This window comes from Lactuca virosa, chromosome 9 (assembly GCF_052849685.1).
Source record: "Lactuca virosa cultivar CGN04683 chromosome 9, Lactuca_virosa_CGN04683_v6, whole genome shotgun sequence".
NCBI lineage: Eukaryota > Viridiplantae > Streptophyta > Magnoliopsida > Asterales > Asteraceae > Lactuca > Lactuca virosa.
Window position 1 is genome coordinate 247806075 of NC_136434.1, and position 22214 is coordinate 247828288.

The following is a 22214-nucleotide window of genomic DNA, read 5'->3' on the forward strand; positions in this document are numbered from 1 at the left end:
AGTAAATGGTTGATTGATGATATTTTCGAATGTAGGTGAATCAGTGGTTGAAGTAATCGGAGTGATTGGTTGAATTAAAGAAACAATATTTTCGAAGGCAATAGAAGTAGGATGACCTTGATCTTCTTTCTACAAATCTCCTTCACCCATATTGACATTTGCATCCGTATCAGATACATTTGCAGTGATGCCTGAAGTTCGTACCTCCTCAGAAACTGATTTGGCAACCGAATCTTCGGGTGGTATGACTATTGTCTGCTCAGGAGTTGAACTTTCTTTGTGAAGAGTTGCTTCTGGTGTTTCAGGAATTCGTTCATCTTCATCTTCTGTGGACTCAGTGGAGAGCACAAGTTTTCTTGTCTTCTTCTTCTTCGTCTGTGAAAGATGTTTGGCCATATCTTCAGCCCTTCGTTTCTTTGACGATGGAGAAACAGGTGCTGGTACTTGACGAATTAAGAAACCTTGATGAGTAACCTGAGGTTTTCGTACCACGTTAAGTGTTGGAGACTTGCGTATATACTTAGACGTCATTTTGATTCATCGAAAAATACCGGTCTTCAAAGGAATGACCACTTTCTCTTGAGTATCTTCAACAACAGGCTTAATCGATTTAGTCTCAGCAACAGACACTTCGTGTACCACTGGCTCTTCAACTATAATTGGCTTCTTCTTTGAAGATTTCGTAGATTGCAATTCCGTGACTTTCTTTTCAGAAGAACCAGATTCATTCTTCTTCGAACGCTTGGATTTTTTCTCTTCTCTTGGCAATAATTTCCCAGTTTCCACAGTAGAATCAATGTTTTTCAAATAAGCCACCAAGACTGAATTTGTAGGATCAACTCGTTTGAGCATAGCATCAGGAATACGAACCACAAAGGGAAAATCTTCAACATTATCTGTGACATCCTTCGGACAGTGGTATGTCTGAAAAACAGCTTTTTCTTCATCATTGGGTACCAAAATCCCCTCCTTGTTGTAGAAATATTGTAGAATCAAGCTCCAGTACCTCGCACATGAAATACCATGAAGAGCATCCGTGTGTTCTACACTCTTTTGAAATTCCTTCCATAATTGTGTAGAATAATCCACTTGAAGGTCATAGTATAGCCCAGCAACCATGGCATATACCTCCATTCGTCCTTTATCGAGACCAATAGTTCCACTAGTTAAACACCTCAGAAAAATACCAAATAGAAAATTCCAGATACAAGGAAGACCAAATTTCTTAAACTCACTGATCTTAGTTAGTTGTGGTTGATAACCCATCTCATTGAATATATGGACAATTTGAGGGAATGAGAAATCAACATACGGTGGTGAATTTGGAATGTCAAGAATTTGGCAAAAGAGTTTCTTGGACAATCTGACCTTTTTGTCATTAACCAAATTAAAAGTAATGGCATCAAAAGCTTTGTTGTATGTAGCCGTTGATCCTTCTTGAGAACGCCATGACATCGGAACTGAAAACGAACTGAACATAGCCTTTGACAGAACAGAACTCTTTAAAGCAACAACTAACATCTTCAATTCTTTAGGGTATTGAGAAACATCAGCCTCCAATTGATAGTTAGTTCCTTGAATCTTCATAATCGGTAATGAAGTCACATCTTCAGTGGTTTGAGAAGGGTCAGCATCGACATGAACAGAAGTCGCCATTGTTAGGGTTTGAAAGCTTTGAAGATCAGAGAGAATTGGGAATTTTTCCTTTGAACGCGTAAACTGATAATAGACCCTTGAATCCCCTTTTATATGTAACCCTAGAATTTGAATTTGAAGTGGGATGTGCAATTAATGATATCCGACGTGGCACCTTAAAAGTCGCATCAGTCTGCCAAAAAATTTCCAGGTGTCAAAAAGTAACTGTCACATCTCCTTGAAACAAGGAAACGTCTCCTCCCACAGTCTGGACGTGTCTCGTCAAGGAATAGTAACCGTCAGCATCCTTCGGATGGAGGAAAGGCTCTTTCACTTTTGGGATGAAAAGCGAAGTCATATGCCAGATGTTTGAAATCATCAGCCTGAGTTGGTATTACTCAGAACCTCACGGATTTCGTGAGTGCAGTGTTCCAAAGAATTTAGACAAGAAGCAATAATAAGAAAATTTTGGGATACTGTGATGTCAAAATATCAATTTGACACGAAGGCAGATAAAACCCCGGTCAAAGATTGCTTCGTTAATCACCAAGAGAGATGATCAACAGCTTGTGTATGTTCCCGTGAAATACAATCGAATACTTGAAGAGAAGTATCGAAGGGCTTCTTTTATAAGGTTTCATGGGTAGCTATAAAAATTTCGTTACATGTCATCCTAAACATAAGGTGATAAATTGTAACAGAAATTACTTGTTTGACCAATGTAGTCAGTGACAAGTTTGCTTTGAAAAATTTTAAGTGACTTTGGATTTCGAATGAAACTCACACGGAAAGCATATTCATGAAAAAACAATTGTGTTGGATCTTGTTGGGTAACAAACATCATGGGTTTCGAATGTTTGATCAAGACCACTCATACGAAATGAATATGATTTGGAGTTTCGAATTTGGGTACTGAAACAAAGGTTTCGTGAAAATCTGGAACATAGTTCCTCGTCAATTCCTTAAAAGTTTAGAAAATTGGGTTTCACTTTCATCACGGTCTCATGATGTCAGATCGTGAACACAAATTTTTGATATGTCTAAGTCTCGATTGGTGGGATCAGAGACCTCTCGGACATATGTCTTCGTGTGTCATCGTGTAAGAACTTTTTGGATGAAAAAGATGGATGAAAGACACGAAATGTACCTCTGTTATATTTGGACAAAACAGTAAACTATTAACTCATTGTGAAAAGAGTCAGGTAGCTCAGGAGACTAATGTGAATACAAGCCTGATTGGAAGAAATTTTCGTATGAAATATTTCAATGGATTTTTAATTTTTTTTTTTCGAAAATTAAATGACAAAACAAACGAAAATCTTTTTGTATTTTTGATTTTTCGAAAATTAAATGACGAAACAAACAAAAATCTTTTTGTATTTTTGATTTTTCGAAAATAAGTGACAAACGAAATGTACTTGTTGCAAATACACGAAATTTTATCAACCCTTGAAAAGTAATAAATCTACGAATTCGAAGGGGTCGAAGCATTGAATATGAACAGTAACCTCTGAACGTTGAATGACATTGCTTTGTCTTTTATTCAGTGCCTCTGAATCATTCCTGGTCAACCATCATTCTTCTTTTTCGCATGGAACATAATTTCCATCGATCATTCCAAGTCCTTCTAAAATTTTTGCAAAGGATTTTTCATCTAAAGGTTTCGTGAAAATATCAGCTAACTGATCGGTTGTTTTCACGAAATGTACTTCAATATTTCCATCCTCCACGTGATCCTTGATGAAATGATAACGAAGAGCTATATGTTTAGTCTTCGAATGTTGCACAGGATTATGACAAATTCTTATTGCACTTTGAGAATCACAATATAATGGAATCTTTTTCATATTAATTGCATAATCACGCAATTGACTTTGGATCCATATAATTTGTGATGTGCAAGCAGCAGCAGCCACATATTCTGCTTCAGCCGTTGAAATTGATACACATGTTTGCTTTTTCGACTGCCAGCTCACCAATTTACCATCGAGAAATTGACATCCGCCACTTGTGCTTTTTCTATCAAGATTACAACCACCCAAGTCTGCATCCGAATAAGCTTGTACAAAGAACCCAGTTTTCGAAGGATACCACAATCCTAACGAAATTGTTCCCTTAAGATAACGAAAGATATTCTTCACAGCAGTGAGATGTGGTTCTCGTGGATTTGACTGATACCTAGCACAATTACACACAAAGAACATGATATCAGGTCTACTTGCTGTAAGATAAAGTAATGAACCAATCATGCTCCTGTAAAGAGTTAGGTCAACTGCAGGTTTATCTAACGAAGGTGTCAACTTTATGCCAGTTGCCATAGGAATTCGTAACTTTGTGCTATTCGTCAATCCAAACTTCTCTAGCAGATTCTTCGTATATTTTTCTTGATTAATAAAAATTCCTTCTCTGCTTTGACGAATATTCAGTCCAAGAAAATTATTGATTTTTCCCATCATGCTCATTTCGATCTTACTTTTCGTCAGATCTTCGAATTCTCTACACAAGGCAGGGTCAGTTGAGCCAAAAATAATATCATCAACATAAATTTGAACAAGCATAAGATGATTCCCAACTTTCTTTCGAAATAATGTGGGGTCAACAGATCCTTGTTTAAATTTAGATTGCTTCAGAAATGAAGTAAGAGTTGCATACCATGCTCATGGTGCTTCTTTTAATCCATAAACTGCCTTATCTAAAATATAAACATGATCAGGATGTTCTTCGTTAATAAAACCTGGGGGTTGTTCCACGTAAACTATTTCTTCAAGCTCTCCATTTAAAAATGCACACTTCACGTCCATTTGATAAACATCAAAGTCTTTGTGAGCTGCATAAGCCAGAAATATACGAACAGCCTCGAGTCTTGTGATAGGGGCAAAAGTTTCTTCATAGTCAATTCCTTCTTGTTGTGAATACCCTTTAACAACAAGTCTGGCTTTGTTTCGAACGATATTTCGATCTTTGTCGGTTTTGTTTTTGAAAATCCATTTTAACCTAACAATCGAAACATTTTCAGGTTTAGGAATTACTCCCCAAACCTTGTTTCATTCAAATTCAGACAATTCAGATTGCATCACAACAACCCAATCTGAGTGTTCCATTGCAACCTTAACTGTATTTGGTTCAATTTTAGAGATGAAAACATTGAACATGCAAAATTCTTGATGAGTATTCAATACCTCATTATTTGCACGAATTTGAGCTCTTGTTAAAACACCCTCTTGCGGATTCCCAATTACTTGATCCTTCGGATGATCTCTTGTCCACTTTTCCATTGGCGGATAAGTTGGATCAAAGTCCAAAGGTGCATCTTCATATAAATCATCATTCTTTGAACCTGCAATCGAACAAACATCATCAACATCATTATTATTTTCATTGTTTTCTAAATGCTCCCCCTCAACATCAGCATTCAATCTCTCATTCTCCTCCTCGAAAGAATGCTCCCCCTCAACTAGAGTGTTCGAATCCAAGTGCTCCCCCTCCACTGGATTATTTTGCATACTTTCACCTATCTCTTGAGAAGTTGATGTTGAATCATCAGTAAGCTTCGTTAATTCAGGAAGATGATTATCATTTGCATTAATTTCAGCATCAACAGCATGACCTGAAATACCAAAAATTAAATCATAATCAATATCCAACAAGTGCGAAGGTTCATATTCATCTTGTATTTCTTTTAGAATAGGATGATTTTCAAAATGCGTTTCAGTTTGTTTAACATAGTAATCATCAAAAGTAAGATTATAAGTTTCTTCCACTTTTCGTGTTCTTTTTTTCAACACACGATATGCGACTGAACTATACGAATATCCCAAGAAAATTCCTTCATCTGCTTTCGCTTGAAATTTCGTAAGATTATCCTTAAGATTCATAATGAAGCACCTGCATCCGAAAACGTGGAAAAATTTCACGTTAGGTTTTCGATTGTTGAGAATTTCATATGGAGTGATGTTAAAACGCCGATGGATGAAAGATCTGTTTTGAGTAAAACATGCGGTGGATACTGCTTCAGCCCAAAGGTATTGTGGAAGATTTGCATATTCCAGCATAGTTCTTGTTGCTTCGCATAGAGATCTATTTCTTCGTTCAACTACACCATTTTGTTGTGGTGTGTATGGAGACGAAAAATTATGCGAAATTCCTTTGTCCACCAAAAATGAATCAAGAACATTGTTCTTAAATTCAGTTCCATGATCACTCTTAATTTTTCGAACAATCTTCTTCAACGTTGTTTCCATCTTTTTGATAAAGTCAATTATGATTTGTGCTACTTCAGATTTGATTCTGAGAAAATAAACCCATGTGAATCTTGAAAAATCATCAACAATTACTAAAATGTACCGTTTCTTGTTGAGTGTTGAAACTGTCGATGGACCACACAAATCAATATGTAAGAGCTCCAATGGTTCGACAATTTTCGAATCTATCGTAATCGGATGACCTTGTTTATGTTGCTTGCCAACTTCACACGCTGCACATAAAGAATTATTATCAAATTTAAGTACAGGTAAACCTCTTACCAGATCTTGTAGAACAAGGTTGTTGATGTTTCGAAAGTTGAGATGTGAAAGTCTTCGATGCCAAAGCCAACTTATGTCTGATGAAGCTTTCGAAATAAGACATACAGCAGGTTTGCCTATTATCGGATTGATGTCCAAAGTGAACATGTCACCTTTCCTTTTTGATTTTAGCAAAACTTCTTTTGTGTTGACATTCGAAACGATACTTCCCTCTTCGTTGAAAAGAACTTGATTGCCAGTGCCCACAACAAGTTGTGAAACACTTATCAATTAAGTTCACATCATCATTTAAAGGAACCGAAACGTAAGATTTTGATGGTTTCGGATGTTCACTGACATTACCCTTCGTATTCTGAGTTTGTGATTGTACATTCTTTGCTTTCACTACTGGTTTCCATGCTTTGATTGATATGTTCGAATCCTTAGAAGATGAACTTCCGTTTGATGAAGTATTCACATACTTCTCATAGGCTTCGTGAATTTGCTCCTTTGAAAATGTACTCGACTGATACATTTTTCCTTTGCCTTCAAGCCAATGATCAATATTCTTCCTTGAAGTTATCCCTTTTTCATGTGAAATTTTCAAATTTTGTTTCTTCGTGTGATTAGGAAAATTTGGCTTTTGAGGAACGAAATCAACTTTTGGTTTTGTTAGAAAAGATTGAGCATAAGATGTATCAACAGTCGATTTAAAATGTTGACGTTGAGAGAATATTTGTGGTGGTTTTGATTCATTTGAAAATTTCCTTGGAATAGTAGTTTTTGAAACTTTCGAAAACATTGGTTGTTTATTCACTTCAGACCTTGAACGATTTGATTGAGATGAAGGTTGTTTATTTGTTGAAAAAGATGAATTTTTAGCTTTGAAAACATTTTTGAGTGAATGTGATTCACACACATATTTATTTGTTTGAGCGGGTTTTTTCTTTTTGTCTGAAAAAGTTGATGAATCAGTTTTTGTCGTTTCATCTGACATCTTTTGAGACTCAATAGTCTGCCAAAATATTTTCTTCCTAGCTTGTCTTTTTGAAATGTTATTTTCTTTCGAAAATTTGTCAATTTGATCTTTGAATTCCTTGGAGTTTAGTTTGACAACATTTTCATTTTCCACTACAACTGATTTTGAAATCTCTTTTTCAATTTTTTATTTTTCAACTCATTTTCTTTGTGGTTTTTGACGTTGAAAAACGTACGAATTCTTTGTTAGGTTGTTTTCAACTGTGCTTTGATTTTCGAAGAAACCTTCATCAGTTGTTTTCAAATTATCTTCTTCAACTAACTTCTTTAATTATGGTTTGATATTCTCAACATTTCTAGTAGTTACGAATACTTGATTTGGAAAAATAACATCATCTGTACACTTGAAATTTGGATAAACCACAGTATTCGTTTCAAGAAAGTGAGCACCTTGTTCATTCATCACTTTTTGGAACTTTTGTGTATCACCATACACTTGATCAACCACAATTCGAGGAATTTCGTCTTCCTTTGAAGATTTCTTTTTCTTCGAAATTTTCTCTTCATTTTCATCATCGCTATCATCAGTTTGACTATCTCTGATGTCCACGAAGTCCAAATCACAAACTTTCGAAGTTGAGGGTTTATCAGTTTCTATCTTAACCATCAAGTCCTTAACTTTTTCTTTCCCTTTAGATGTTGATGCAACATTAACAATAGACAACTAGTAACAATCAACATCCTCAAGATCACTAATTTCACTAATATTGTCAGAATTATCTTCAATATCAGCAAAATTAGATTGAGAATCAGATGTTGAATTCTCGGTGTTTTTCAAAATGTGGATTTGTTCAGACTTAGTCAAAGTATCATTCACTATGTTAACTAATTCATTCACATCAAGACATTCATCAATTTTGACAATTCCATATTTATATCTATTATCAGGAACTTTGTCAAATTCAGCTATTATCTTCTCACAATCATACGAAACTTTATCTACCTTAGCTCTTTCGTATGCTAGAAAAGGCAGTAATTTTCTATGTTGCTCTTTACTTATTTCACATGAATGATGTAAATCAGTTAAATTGCCATATAGTCTCTTAGCAGAATTACAGTATATGTTTCTTTGTGCTAGCAAAAGTTTGACTTCATTTGATAAAGTATCCCTATCACACATAATATTCGTTATCTGTAATTCTAAACAATCAACTTTACTTATTTTCATGTCTAATCACTTTTTGGTCTCTAATAACTCCATGGATAATTTGTTGGCCTCATTGCTAGCAGACACAACAATTGAATCAAAATAAGTAATTGTCTCATCAAAAGATATTAGTTCAGAGTCATAAGCATGTGTAGGAATATTAAAAGATTCGAGAATATTACGTACCTTTGTCGTCATTGGAGATTTGTTTGCTGCCTTGGATACGAAGCATCTACCTTTCACTTCGAATTCCTCTTCATCTGAGTCCTCCTCCATCTTCGCATACATTGCTCCATGTGTTGGATTCCTCATTTCTTCATCGTCTGATCCAGATGACCAGATTTGATAAATTCCATCTTCCTCCTGTTCACCCCTTGCGACCAGCGAAAAATTCTTAGCTTTCGCACGAACCTCCTCAAGCTTCTCTGCGTAATAAGCCTCATCTTTTACTTTATTCTTCGTCTCATCCTTCTTCCGAAGCATACAATCATTCGCAATATGATTGGCTCCATTGCAATAATGACAATCTATTCCAGCGTCACCTTTCAGTTTCTTCTCACTCTTTCCTTCAGACACCTTCGATTCTTTCTTCTCAACCTGCTTTTTCTTCTCAACAACAACTTTACTCACAACACTTCCTTTCACCTCAGCTAGCTTAGCCTTCGGATTGAATGGCTTTTTGAAAAACTTCTTAACACGATTATTCGAGTAAAATGCTATTGCCTCATCATCCGAATTCATGATAAATCCCTCTTCTTCCTCTTAATCACCTTTTTCAGCTTCTTTCTCAGATATCTTGGACACAAGTGCCAATGGACTTCCCAAACTCAGCTTCGATTCCTCAGCCATTTCATTAACCTCACTTTCGTGTGTCTTCAACTGATTGTACAGATCATTGAGAGATGATGTATCAAAACTTTACTGATTCTTCACCATCAAACCCACGCTTCTCCATTCTTTTCGAAGACCCATCACAAAGATGAGATTGAATTCCATTGAAGTCCTGGAGATTCCATAGCGATTGCAACGGTAGATTAACTCGTTCAGACGATCATAGTACACTTCTATTGTTTCACCTTCTTTTTGTCTGAAATCTTTCAGCTCAACCAAGCACTGTTTGACTGAATTGATTTTCGTCTTCTCGCTTCCTTGAAACTTTTCTTTCAGATTGTTCCAGATCTCCTTAGCAGTTGTACAACTCCTTACGTAATTGTACACAACTGGAGGTAAAGCTCCTCGCAATTCCCTCATACATCTCTTCTCCAATTTTTTCAGACGATCAGTTTGATTTTCAACACCAGAACTAGCAGAAGATGATCCAATTGCTTGAACATTCACCGGAGCATTAACATTTGTAGTGATACATTACCATAATTCTTCATCAAGACCATTCAGATAATCCTGCATACGATCAGCCCACTGATCATAGTATTCAGGGATTAGCATTCGAATTTTGGTCGATGATCCTAACAGATGAGAAAACGAGGTCATCGAATTGAGATTGAAGCTCGTCATTGTTGTACGGAAGATGATTTTGAGAATTTTGAAGAAAATTTGGAAACAAACTAGTTGAATCATATCGGAATTACAAGAAGAACACTCGATTCAACAATTCAAATGCAGAATCGAATCACAAACTAAAATATAGACAAATTTTTCACTATCAAAAAGTGCGGAAACTTTTGAACCAAAAAGTTGATTCAAAAACTTTTTGAATAGGTGAAAATCAGATCACAGATGTGATTCCTGCTCTGATACCAATTGATGAATCAATGAATTGAGTATAAAATGAATCAGAGTTAAAATTGAAGTAAGAATGCGAGATTGAACAACGGATGTAAATATGATCTTGTTTCAGCTCTATTACGCTTTCGAATGGTTACAGAGTACAAAGACAGGTCTGTAAAAACTCTTATCTAACTCTCGTAAATATCCCTATTTATAGGAATCAGAAAGCGTACAAAAATATACTAAGGCATAGACACTTAAGCTTCGAATAAAAGTGCCTTAGTAAAATAGATTACAAAACATTCGAAGAGTGCAAAATATACTTCGACTAATTACAACATTTTTGACCCTTACATCTTGAAGTCACAAAATATTTCTAGGTCATCCATGAATGGAAGCACTCAACATAGTTTTTCAATGAACTCATTCATCTAATCATATTTGACTACATCTTCTGAAGCAGTAGTGTATTCTAATTTAGTTGATTATGCAATTATGTTTTGCTTAAAGCTCATTCCAAAAAGACTCATTCTTCATTCATAAAGAAGTTATAATCTAAATATAATTTATAATTCTCTCTGTTTGTTTTATAGTCAGCATCATGTGTAACTATTTACATAAAGATCTTCTTCTACATTATTATCTCACATACATACTCTAGTTCATCTTAAGTACTTATATAATGTCCTTCTAGTCATCTAATGACTTTCCCATGTATCTTATTGGTATCATATGATATGCTTATAACATAATCATATAATTAGTCTTGTGCATAATATGGCATAAATGATACATTGATTTGTCCAAACAAATAGAATATAAATCATTTTATCTAGCTCAAACCTATGTGCTTAGTGCTTTTGAGGAAAACTCAAAATGGTGCCATGTGGCAATGCTTAGGGTCCTCTATATGAATCTTGTATCTTGATCTCTTTCAAGATATTGTCAGCATACGCATAAAGATTTAAAACTTTTAACATTCTTCTTTATCTATCACTCTATATTTTGCATTCTAAGAATGTATTTTGTTATTCCTAAGTCTTTTATTTTAAAAATACTTTTTGAGTCAATACGAAACAACCTTTAATAGTCGGAATGTAATTTCTCACGATTAAATATGTCTTATTCATACAAGATTAGGAATATCACTAAGTTCCTACTAGTTCTTAGTAAACACAGATGTTATCTTCATTTTGATATGAAACCATACTTTGTGTTTTCATATTAAAATGACGATTCCAACCTTGAGATGTTTAATTTATATCCATAAATAAATAATAAGGATTACATATTTTGTTAGGATATGTTGGATTAACAAAACCTCCAGTATAAACTATAGACATCTCCAATTAGATGTCTATTATGGAAAACATTTTCTGGAAATATATTTGCGATATCTCATAATCATAATATGTAGTTACGGTAAATAATGTCTTTGTTGATCTAATCATAGCTACTTGAGAAAAAGTTTTGATCATAATCAATGACATGAGTATGAGAAAAGCCTTTTATAACAAGTCTTTCTAAATGTGTATAGATCTCCCTATTTGTTTTCTTTATAAAGAATCACTTACTCCTTCTAGTCTTACTGAAGGGAGGAAGATTAATCAAGCATATACTTGATTATTAGACATATATTACATCTCATCGCTCATGGCTCTAAGTTATTGATCAGGTTCAAAGTCTAATATAGCATTTTGGTAGTTCATAGGTTTACAATAAACTATAAAAAAACTCATCAATGTGAGATTCCATATTTTCATGTTATAGATGATTTCTACCATACATGTGATCAATTTGTGTTTGTGAATAGCTAATACTCATGTTTAACATTTTTTGTTAAAACTTGTGCCAACTCTTGTTACATTGGGCTATGGTTCCTGAGCTACTTCAAGTTCCATCTGCCTTCATGTAAGGCCACAACTTATAATATGATGAGCCACACATGTTTTCATGTTGATATTCTATCAACAACATGTCAGTCGTTATCCAAGCTTATCTGCAGCGTGAAGTTTTATTTTGTTACAAGTTTACTGATGCGGTATCTTAGTGATAGGATCATCTTATGTTTAATATATATATATATATATATATATATATATATATATATATATATATATATATATATATATATATATATATATATTATATGAATCTCTGATTTGTAAGATCTTAAATCTATAATAGTCTTTAACCTAGTATTTAAGTTATCTCTAGGGTTGAATGTAACTAACGCCACTTTATGCTTTCCCTCTTTGTGAGTGTTCTTAATCGAAATTGGTTTTTGATTATTCCTTGTTCTTTATTGCTTGATATTGTGTTATTTCGATCCTTTAATTGTTATTGGTGCATGTGCAACTTATCAAGCAATGGCATCTTCTTCTGGATCTAATACTACTAATGGTTCTACATCTACAAATAAAATTCCTCTTTTGGTGAAAATAATTTTGCAATGTGGAAAAGAAAATCCATGGTTGTTCTTGAAACCAAGGATTACAATATGATGGAAATTATCGAAAAAGTTGCACATATTCCAACTTTTGATGAAACAAAAGATGGTGTTTCTACATGAGTAATAAAGAGGATCCCTAAACATCAGTACACTAAAGAAGATAAGAAGGTGATCAATCTAGATGATTGTGTACGATATGCCATAGGATACTCTTTTCCATATGACATTTACCATATCATTCAAAACTGTATTTCAACTAAAGAGATGACTGATAAGTTGATTATATTGTATGAGGGAACTAATGAAGTGAAGTCAACCAAAGAGAACGACCTCAACAAAAAGTATGAATAATTCTTTTCTCAAAGGAATGAATCTCTAACTCAAACTTTTAATCATTCTAATTATTTAATAAATAATATAAGAAGGTTTGATATTATTAAGCATGAAGTTGTTTTAGTACTAAAATTATTAGATTCTCTTAATGATAACTGGGAGCACCATGTGGATTTTTTCAAGAACAATGAGAAGATCAAAACCATGGATCTTTAGAGTTAGATGGTAACTTACGTAATTTTAAAGAAAGAAATATCTTGCATAAGGAAATCATGAAAGATAGCTTCAAGGAAAAATCATCTACCCTGTTCACCAAGTAGTGTAGTTTTACTCCTGATGTTTGTCATAGATCAATGGAGCGTGTGTGGTTAACCGGCACATTGATTAGGTGATAAATGACATCGAGTGTACCAAACACATTTGCATGGTTATTCACACCTTGTGTGTGATCCTCGGTATCCCAATCACAAACTTGAAGGGCATAATCGAGATTTTAACATGCCATTGAAAAGTTCAATGAATCTCAAAAGGAATCTAGTAATTTCAATTCATTTAAAACCTAATAATCAATTTCGTTTTTCATGGTGGAGATTGGTAAATCGTCATTTACCTACATTCAAATACTTTTGCAATTGGATTACAGCATCCCTCTTCCAAATTGTAAAATATTGTGTTGGGTCCTAACCTTAATATTTCATTTGGGTGTTATATTAAGGACTCTTATCTAATCTAAACTTTGTCTTTCTTTTTCAGATGTCTTCCAACAATGCTTCTGGCTCAAACCCTTCCGGCTCTTTCTCTCTCATGAACTTGTATGGGAGGGTCATCTTTGATGGTACTAACTTCAATGATTGGATTAGGAACATCAGTATGGTCACTCGTTATGAGGACAAGGAATATCTCCTCGACAAGTAGCTTAAGGAAATTGATGAGTCTTCTGCTACTCCTGAGGAGATTTCTGAGTATAGGACTCATGAGAAGGATGCCACTAAGGTGTCTTGTATCATGCTGGCCACTATGATAGCTGAACTCCAAAAGTCCTATGAGGACTTCTACCCTTTTGAGATGCACCAAGACTTGATGTAAAGATACCATCAAATTGCTCGTCAAGAGAGGTATGAAATCATCGCCTCCATGATAACAACAAAGATGAAGGATGGAGAATCCATCACGGCCCACTTGCAGAAAATGCAAAGGTTTGTGGACCGCTTGCTGAAGTTAAATATGAAATTCGATGAAGAGTTGGCCATAGATATCATTCTACACTCTTTACCTCAGTGTTATGATCAGTTCCGTATGACCTATCATATGAACAAGGAGGAGGTCACTCTTAGCAAGCTTCAAGGCCTTTTGAAGACTGTTGAAAGTAGTCTCAAAGGTAAATCTGTTGTTACTACTCCTACTGCTACTGCCCCTGTCTTGGCAATTGGACATGGAAAAGGGAAGAAGAGGAAGGCTCCTTCTAAGAGCCGCAAAGGAAAGTCTCATGATGGATCATCTTCTAGTGGGACCAAAGTTGGTTCTGCTAATCCCTCTACCAATCCGAAAGAATCAGAGTGTTTCTATTGTCATCATAGAGGGCACTGGAAGTGAAGCTGCCCCAAATACTTGCAGGATGTCAACGATGGGAAGGTTAATCCCACCCATGCGGGTATTTATACTATTCTATCTAATAACTCATCACATTCTTGTTCTTGGGTCCTTGATACAGGTTGTGGATTTCACATTTGTTCTGATTTGTAGGGACTAAAAAGAAGTAAGGATGTGGAGCACGAGAATATGAACTTGATCATGGGGAATAGGAAAATGTCGCTTGTCACTGAGATTGGAGTTTATTCTTTATTGCTTAGTAGTGGGTTGGAATTAGATTTGAATAATTTCTACTCTTCTGATATGGCGAGAAATATTATTTCCTTTCATGGTTTGTACAAACAAGGTTTTAGTTTTTCATTTGATAATGAAACTGGTGCTATTAATGCTTTTTATAATGGCGTTTTTTTATTTTAAAGCATTGTCTTGTAATGGTGTATATGAAACTGTGATGGTTATAGACAACTTAGGAAATAATGTGTTGCACATTGATTCTTCCAACAGTTTGGATAAGGCATGTTTATGGCATTGTCGTCTTGGACATGTCAACAAGAAGCGCATAGGCCAACCCTAAAAGGCTGGAGTCATGGAGTCATTCGACTTAAGGTCGGATGACACTTGCGAATCTTGTTTGCTTGGAAAGATGACCAATTCACCCTTCACTGGTACTTGTGAAAAGGGTGAAGGTTTGTTGGATCTCATACACACCGATGTGTGTGGACCTTTCAGAACCGCCACAAGGGATGCTAACCGCTTCTATGTGACTTTTATTGATGATTACAGCAGATATGGCTATATCTACTTAATCAAGCATAAGTCAGAAACTTTTGAAAAATTCAAAGAGTTTAAACAAGAAGTGGAGAATCAGCTGGGCAAGAAAATAAAGATGCTCTGATCCGATCGGGGTGGTGAGTATCTTAGTATCGAGTTCCAAGACTATCTTTAGGAATATGGAATTGTTTCACAATTGACGCCACCTAGGACACCACAGCTTAATGGTGTGGCTGAGAGGTGCAATCGAACCTTATTGGACATGGTTCGTTCCATGATGAGTCGAGCTTCGTTACCAATCTCATTCTGGGTGTATGCCTTAGAGATTGTGCACATATCCTTAATCTAGTCCCAACTAAGAAGGTTGGAAAAACACCTCATGAAATGTGGACAGAGAAGGTTCACTTGTTAGAACACATCGAGTTTTGGGGTTGCAAGGCATTCGTGATACGCGAGACTCACGACAAGCTCGAACCTCGTAGTGAGCAGTGTATTTTCATCGGCTACCCACAGAAATCCTTTGGATATCTCTTCTATAGACCGAGTGAGAATGTTGTCTTCGTTGCAAGGAGAGGAGTCTTTCGCGAGAGAGAACTCGTAGGCCAAGGCGATAGCAGGAGGCAAATTGACCTTGAAGAGCTTCAAGAGTCAAGCGGTGAAGGAACCTCAAATACTAGCAATCAACCTGAGGAGGAAACTCCTGTTGAACCAGTTGACGAGTCCGTACCTCTGAGGCGCTCCAGTAGAGTTAGTGTTCCACCTGTGTTATTGTTGGATTTGGTGTCTAAGCCCATAACTATAATTGGGATGTACTTGACCCGATTGTAGCATGGTCCCTTTTTAGGTTGCCCTCACCAGTGCAATTTGATAGGATGGACTTTTGAGAATAAGGTTATTGATGATTTATTAATATATTACAAGTATAATATATTAATATGAAATCATATTATTTAATTAGTATTGATCAAGAGTAAATTTGGAATTAATTTTGTGATCAAAAGAGACTAATTAAATATATGGGGATTGATTATGTAATCTAATGATTCTTGTAATTTAGGCTAATGATCCATGAATATATAATTGGGCTAAACCAATAAGATAATCCATGGATAGTCCATGGAGGTTAAAACCCATGGAGCATAAGAATGTGAAAATTTATGGAGCATTAGTGTTTACTGTCACACCCCAAAACCGGAACGGCAGAAACGTTCGGGGGCGGAGGACGTCATGTATAGTATCACAACAATGCATAATAGTAAACAAGCAACAACATCATCCATTGCATTAATAGTAATAATTTTAATACAAGTGTGTTCTGAAGTTTATAAGACACCAAAATGTATAATCAAAATAAGAGATGAGTCTTGAATGTGCTCCATCTTCTCAAAACCTGGTCATTGGGACATGTCTACTGGCGACCTGAGAATACAAGTTATTTTGAAAGTGTAGATCAGCATTAAAGCTGGTGAGTTCATAAGTATTTTAGTGCCATTGTTTGTATAAGTTTGAAGAATGTACTTGTAAATGTTTGATGTAAAAGTTTGTAAGTGTTTGATGTAAATGTTTGTAACCTTCCTAGAAAATCCTATATTTTCTACTAAAGCAGTCTTCTACCAAGACCCAACTGTCCTCTATGTTTGTTCTTTTGTAAAAGTGTGAGTTTTCCCAAAGTATGACTATCATTACCAAAATATAGATTCTCATTACAATTTATGTGAGAAGATCACAATGTGAATGAATTGGGAAAAATAAAGATGTACTGTAGTTTTATCTAGGTAACTACTAATGTACTAACTACCTTTAAATTTGTTAGTTAATTAAGGTAAAATGTGATATGATTGTAACCATACTCGATTGACCAGTGTAACACGACGTTCTAGACGTCGAAATGATATGACATTCATCACCCGCTGTGACAACCCGAAAATTCTTACCTTGTAAAGTCCAACCATTCAACTCAACTGAGTGTCAGACTCCAGACTCATTTCTAATGAGTTCTAGCCTTGTTAAAGGTCATTCTAAGGAGTTTTAAGCCTAGTACACTTAAGGAATGAGTGTTAGGATGTACCTGCTAGAGACATTGTGCAACATTCAAGCCTTAAGACCACCAAAAAGGAGTTCACGGCCAAAACACATGAGTTTACGGCCATAAAGTCAAGGTTGGCCGTAAACTCCCCTATAAGTCTCCATTCCTTCACTTTTCCTTCATTCTTACACTTTCACCTCAAGAACACTTGAGTTCTCTCTCAAGTCTCATCGAGATTTTCATTCCCGATCTTCAAAAAGTAAGTGATTCTTCCCTCTAGTTGTTGATTACCTTTCTTACTCATGAATCACCCTTTGATTTCATCCATGGAAATCAACTTTTGAATAGATCTTCAACTTTCACCAAGAACACCAAGAAAACACACTTGTTCTTGGTGGCCGAAAACTCCTCAAAGGCCTTCAAAAGTGTGAGCATTCCATCTATCATCTAGTTGGGCATGTTAATCATTAGATCATAGTCTTGAATCATCTATCTAGCCATAAATACCATGAGTTTACGCCCATGGAATCTCCCTTGGCCGTAAATCCTTATTTTGGTCATGTAATGAGCCCTAAACACTTCTAGTGTGACATCCGCCTAAAATGGATTCGGGTCAACCCAACCCAATTGGAAATTTAATAAACCCTACTCAAGATTACTTGACGCTGATAGGATCAAAACCCATACAATACGATATAACTTGACGTTAATAGCAACATAGTATTGTACAACGTTATAACTATAATCAAAGTAAATTATGATACCATATTAAAATCAAGTCAAAGTATAATGCTCTAATTAAATTAAAAGAATCAAACCCGAATTCTCTAATTAAACTTCAAATCAAAGTAGATTGTTATAATCAAATAATAACCTATCTTTTATAAAACTCCATTTTTATAAACTTTACATTAAATTTTATAAAACTCTATTTTTTATAAACTTTACTTTAAATTTTATAAAACTCATATATTAATTATGTAAAAGATGCTTGTGTTAGTGGGAAATTATGAAGACCACCAAAAGCAAAAAGATTATTCCCATGGTCTCCCACTCACACCTCCCATCCACTTTCCTTTCCTTTTTCTCCCAACACATTATTCTCTTCACCACTTAAATCTTCTCTATTCTTGCTCTCACTCTCAATCTCGAAATTTCCTCCAAGAATACTCATATTCCATCCAAGAACAATCTATTATACTCAAATCTGCATCCCTCTTGAAGCATTCATCAAGGTATGTTGTTAAAAGTTTCAAATTCATACAAGAAACAAATTAAATCCACCAAAATATCTAAAACTCATTTTTTTCATAAACCTGATTTTTCTCAGAATACCATCAATAAAATAAGAAGTTCTGGAAATTTTCAGAAAATAACTTATTTTTATTGAATTATCATAATTATTTCAATAAAGTAGGGCAATAATTCACATAAAATACTTGTTGCATTCAATAAATTCTGAGAAAATTCTGGGATGACCTGTATACTGATTAAACATGATATATGAAGTTTCATGCATTTATATTACTGTTTACTATTATTTATGATTTTATTGATTAATTAATAATGAAATATATAAAAAGTACTTCCCATAGTCACAAATATCTGAAACTTATACACTGGGCTCTACATCATGTTATAAAACTATGGTTAATTTTACAAATTTTTTGAGAATCATTTACTATTTTTCCCGAATTTTGTGTTGTTTAATCATTAAAATATTAAATAAATACTAAAACAGTTCAGAAAAATATACAAATTTTACAGTAATTCATATTGTATGAAATAATGATTTCCTAATAATTTCATAATTTTTCAATACTGTTTACTATTTAAAATTATTTTCCTAAGTATTTAAGCATGTAAAAATGCATTTTTATGATTATTTCATATAAATAATTGTTAAAATCTGTAAATAATTATAATTGGGCAAGTTATTATTTTAATAAGAAATTATTAAAATCTGGCCTAAATTGAAAATATAAATTAATTATGCAAAGTAAGTAATTCAATTTAAAATTCATTTAACAAATAAATACCTTAATATTATAATCAAAATGAATTATTGTTAATTCATCTAATATAAGAATACGTGTCTAATTATTTGTATTAATACTCCATTCTTGTTTAGCAGTTCCTAAACCAAAACTATTAATTATATTAGGTTCTACGCCATTTTGACCCGAATCGTCTATCGTACGACACACGCATTTCGTTTTGGGACTAAAGTGAGTAATCTACCCCATATTTTATAATTTTCAATACTTTTGGGGTGTATCATGTGGTTCTAATATGTTCCAACTTCATTTTATTGTTTTCTCACAATTGAGACATTGTTGGGACATTTATACGTGAGTAATTAATTGTATAACTATTGTTTGTTTACGCTACATGTACTTGTAGTGCATTACCATTTTTAGTCTAATCTCCATGACTATGCCCGTATTCTTGAGGTACGTTATGGACAATAATAGCGCTATTGGGTTGACCACCCCGCCTTGGGACGCTAAGGTGATTGATCACACGTGGTTGAGTGTGTATGATGATTAGATGCTCCATCCTATATATATTTATATATATACATATGTATATATATAGGGTGAGGACTTATTGTTGTTGTTATCAATTGTTAATCAATTTTTGATTTATAAACCGTTATCTCAAATACAATTGTTTGGCGACTTCAAAAGAAAACAGATTTCAAATTATAAATGTTTCAACTTCACAATTTTCTCTACTAAAATTTGATTACCCACCAACTCTCGTAGTTGACCTGTTTTTACCCATGATGCAGATTTGAAGAATGAAGAATGATGAAAAATAGGTTGTGCCTTAGAAATCCACAATACAATTTAAATTTGATGTAATAAATGTGGTTTGCATTTGTATTTGTACTTGTATGTTGTGGATCTTGTTTACATACTTAGTACTTAATTGAATCTAATCACATTATAACCTAGTTGTCATGAGACTTTGAACAATATATCACGCCTTGATCGATTCCGACAAGGATCGGGGTGTGACAGATTGGTATCAGAGCCCTTGACTATAGGGAATTAGGTTAATTGCCTTGACCTAGTCTATAGCCTCTAGGGTCCTCTCGTATGCTAGTTTATAAAATGCACACACAACTGTATGCAATTCGCACTTAGAAAATCCTAGGAATACCTTTGTGTGTTAATTGCTCCCTTATGTGCATACGTATTACTCCTGACACTTATATGTGTGCATACACTTGTGAATATTCTCCACTTTCTCTGAAAATCACACACATACTCAAGTTGTTTAACAAAATGTATATACATATATGTATTCCTTAGAGCTCATAGGAAATTCAAAGTCATCCACTCTAGTTGGGTAGGATCATAGTAATGGACGCGTAGTAACTGGAAGGGGGAGGTGCCGGTAGCCCGAAAGTCCTGACTAGGTAAGCATTCGTATACATCCCAATCAACCGAGGGACCAGTTTGCTTATCTGGGGACCAAAGGCGAGAGTTCCCAAACCTATAGGCCAAAGCGCGTCATTCACATTACTTTTGAGCCATCAAAATACCCGACCTTATCAAACGTATCCGAAAGGATACACTCCAAAATGGCCAACTCATTGGACTATTAAGTTCCCTAATGGGCCTAGAAGTGGGAAAGAAATGTGAAAACTTAGTTTTGTGGGGGCCCACGCAAGTGCTACATGTTTCACATTTAGTAACCATGGAAAGCCCAAAAGGTGCCCAACACTCCTAACCATGGCCCAACAAGTGTTTTACAATTATTTTACCCAACAATGTCTAAAAAACTTTATTTCCATAATCAATTTACAAATAACTCACAAGTCCATATGCGTGTTTCTCGTAGATGGCATTACGACCCCCATACGCTGCTCGCAACAACAGAAGGCTAGCTGCCCTGGTCGCCAAGGAGGTAGCAAACGTCATCCCAACAATTGCAACCCAACTTCATTCTCTTCAGCCACAAGCTCCAGCAACAACTCCTCGTTGCTCGTTCAAGCACTTTCGTAACTGCAATCCGCCTTACTTCAAAGGCACCGATGGTGCCACCGCACTCCTCACATGGATTGAAGAAATGGAGAGTACTTTCATCCATAGCGAGTGTCCTGAGGACCTGATGGTTCGTCATGCTACAGGGTGCCTCCTAGGTCATGCTCTCACATGGTGGAACCTAGAAAAACGGGCAAAGGGAGAGGCTGTTGCCTTGGGAATGACCTGGTCAAAACTAAAAGAACGCATGATGGAGAAGTTCTGCCCTGACAGCGAATTGCAAACTCTCGAGGATGAATTCTGGAATCTGAAACAGGAGGGAGGCGACAACGCGACCTACACCAATAGATTCCATGATCTCTCGAGACTCCTACCTCACATGGTTCAACCTATGAAAACTGCAATACGCCGCTACATCAAAGGGTTACCACGCCAGATCCGTGATTCGGTGACCAGCAGCAGGCCATCTACCCTAGAATCCGCCATTGAAATAGCAGGTCAACTCAACGAGGACAATGTGAACGATGATGTCCTCCCACGCAAGGGTTCAAAGATGTCAACTGAAAAGTCGACCCCTGAGACCCCCCAAATTGTCAAGTCCGAGTCCTCCCACCGACATGACAAAAAGAAGCGGAAAAGTCATCACCACAACCATGCTGTTATTACCCCTGCTACTCCTATCACCCAAGTCACCCCACCAGCCCAACCAAATAAAAAGCCGTATACCGGACCTCACCCCCTCTGTAACCACTGTAACTATCACCATATGACCACTAGCCCGTGTCGCCTCTGTACGAATTGTGGTCGCTATGGCCACTTGGCGGACACATGTCGTGCACCAAAAACTCAGCGACCACTCTATCTACCCTCAAATCAGCAAACACAAACCCGGTATCCAACTGGAACATGCTTCAATTGTGGTGACCCCACCCATTTCAAAAACGCGTGTCCTAGGTTAGTCAATATCATCAACACCCAAGCCCAGGCAAATCCAACA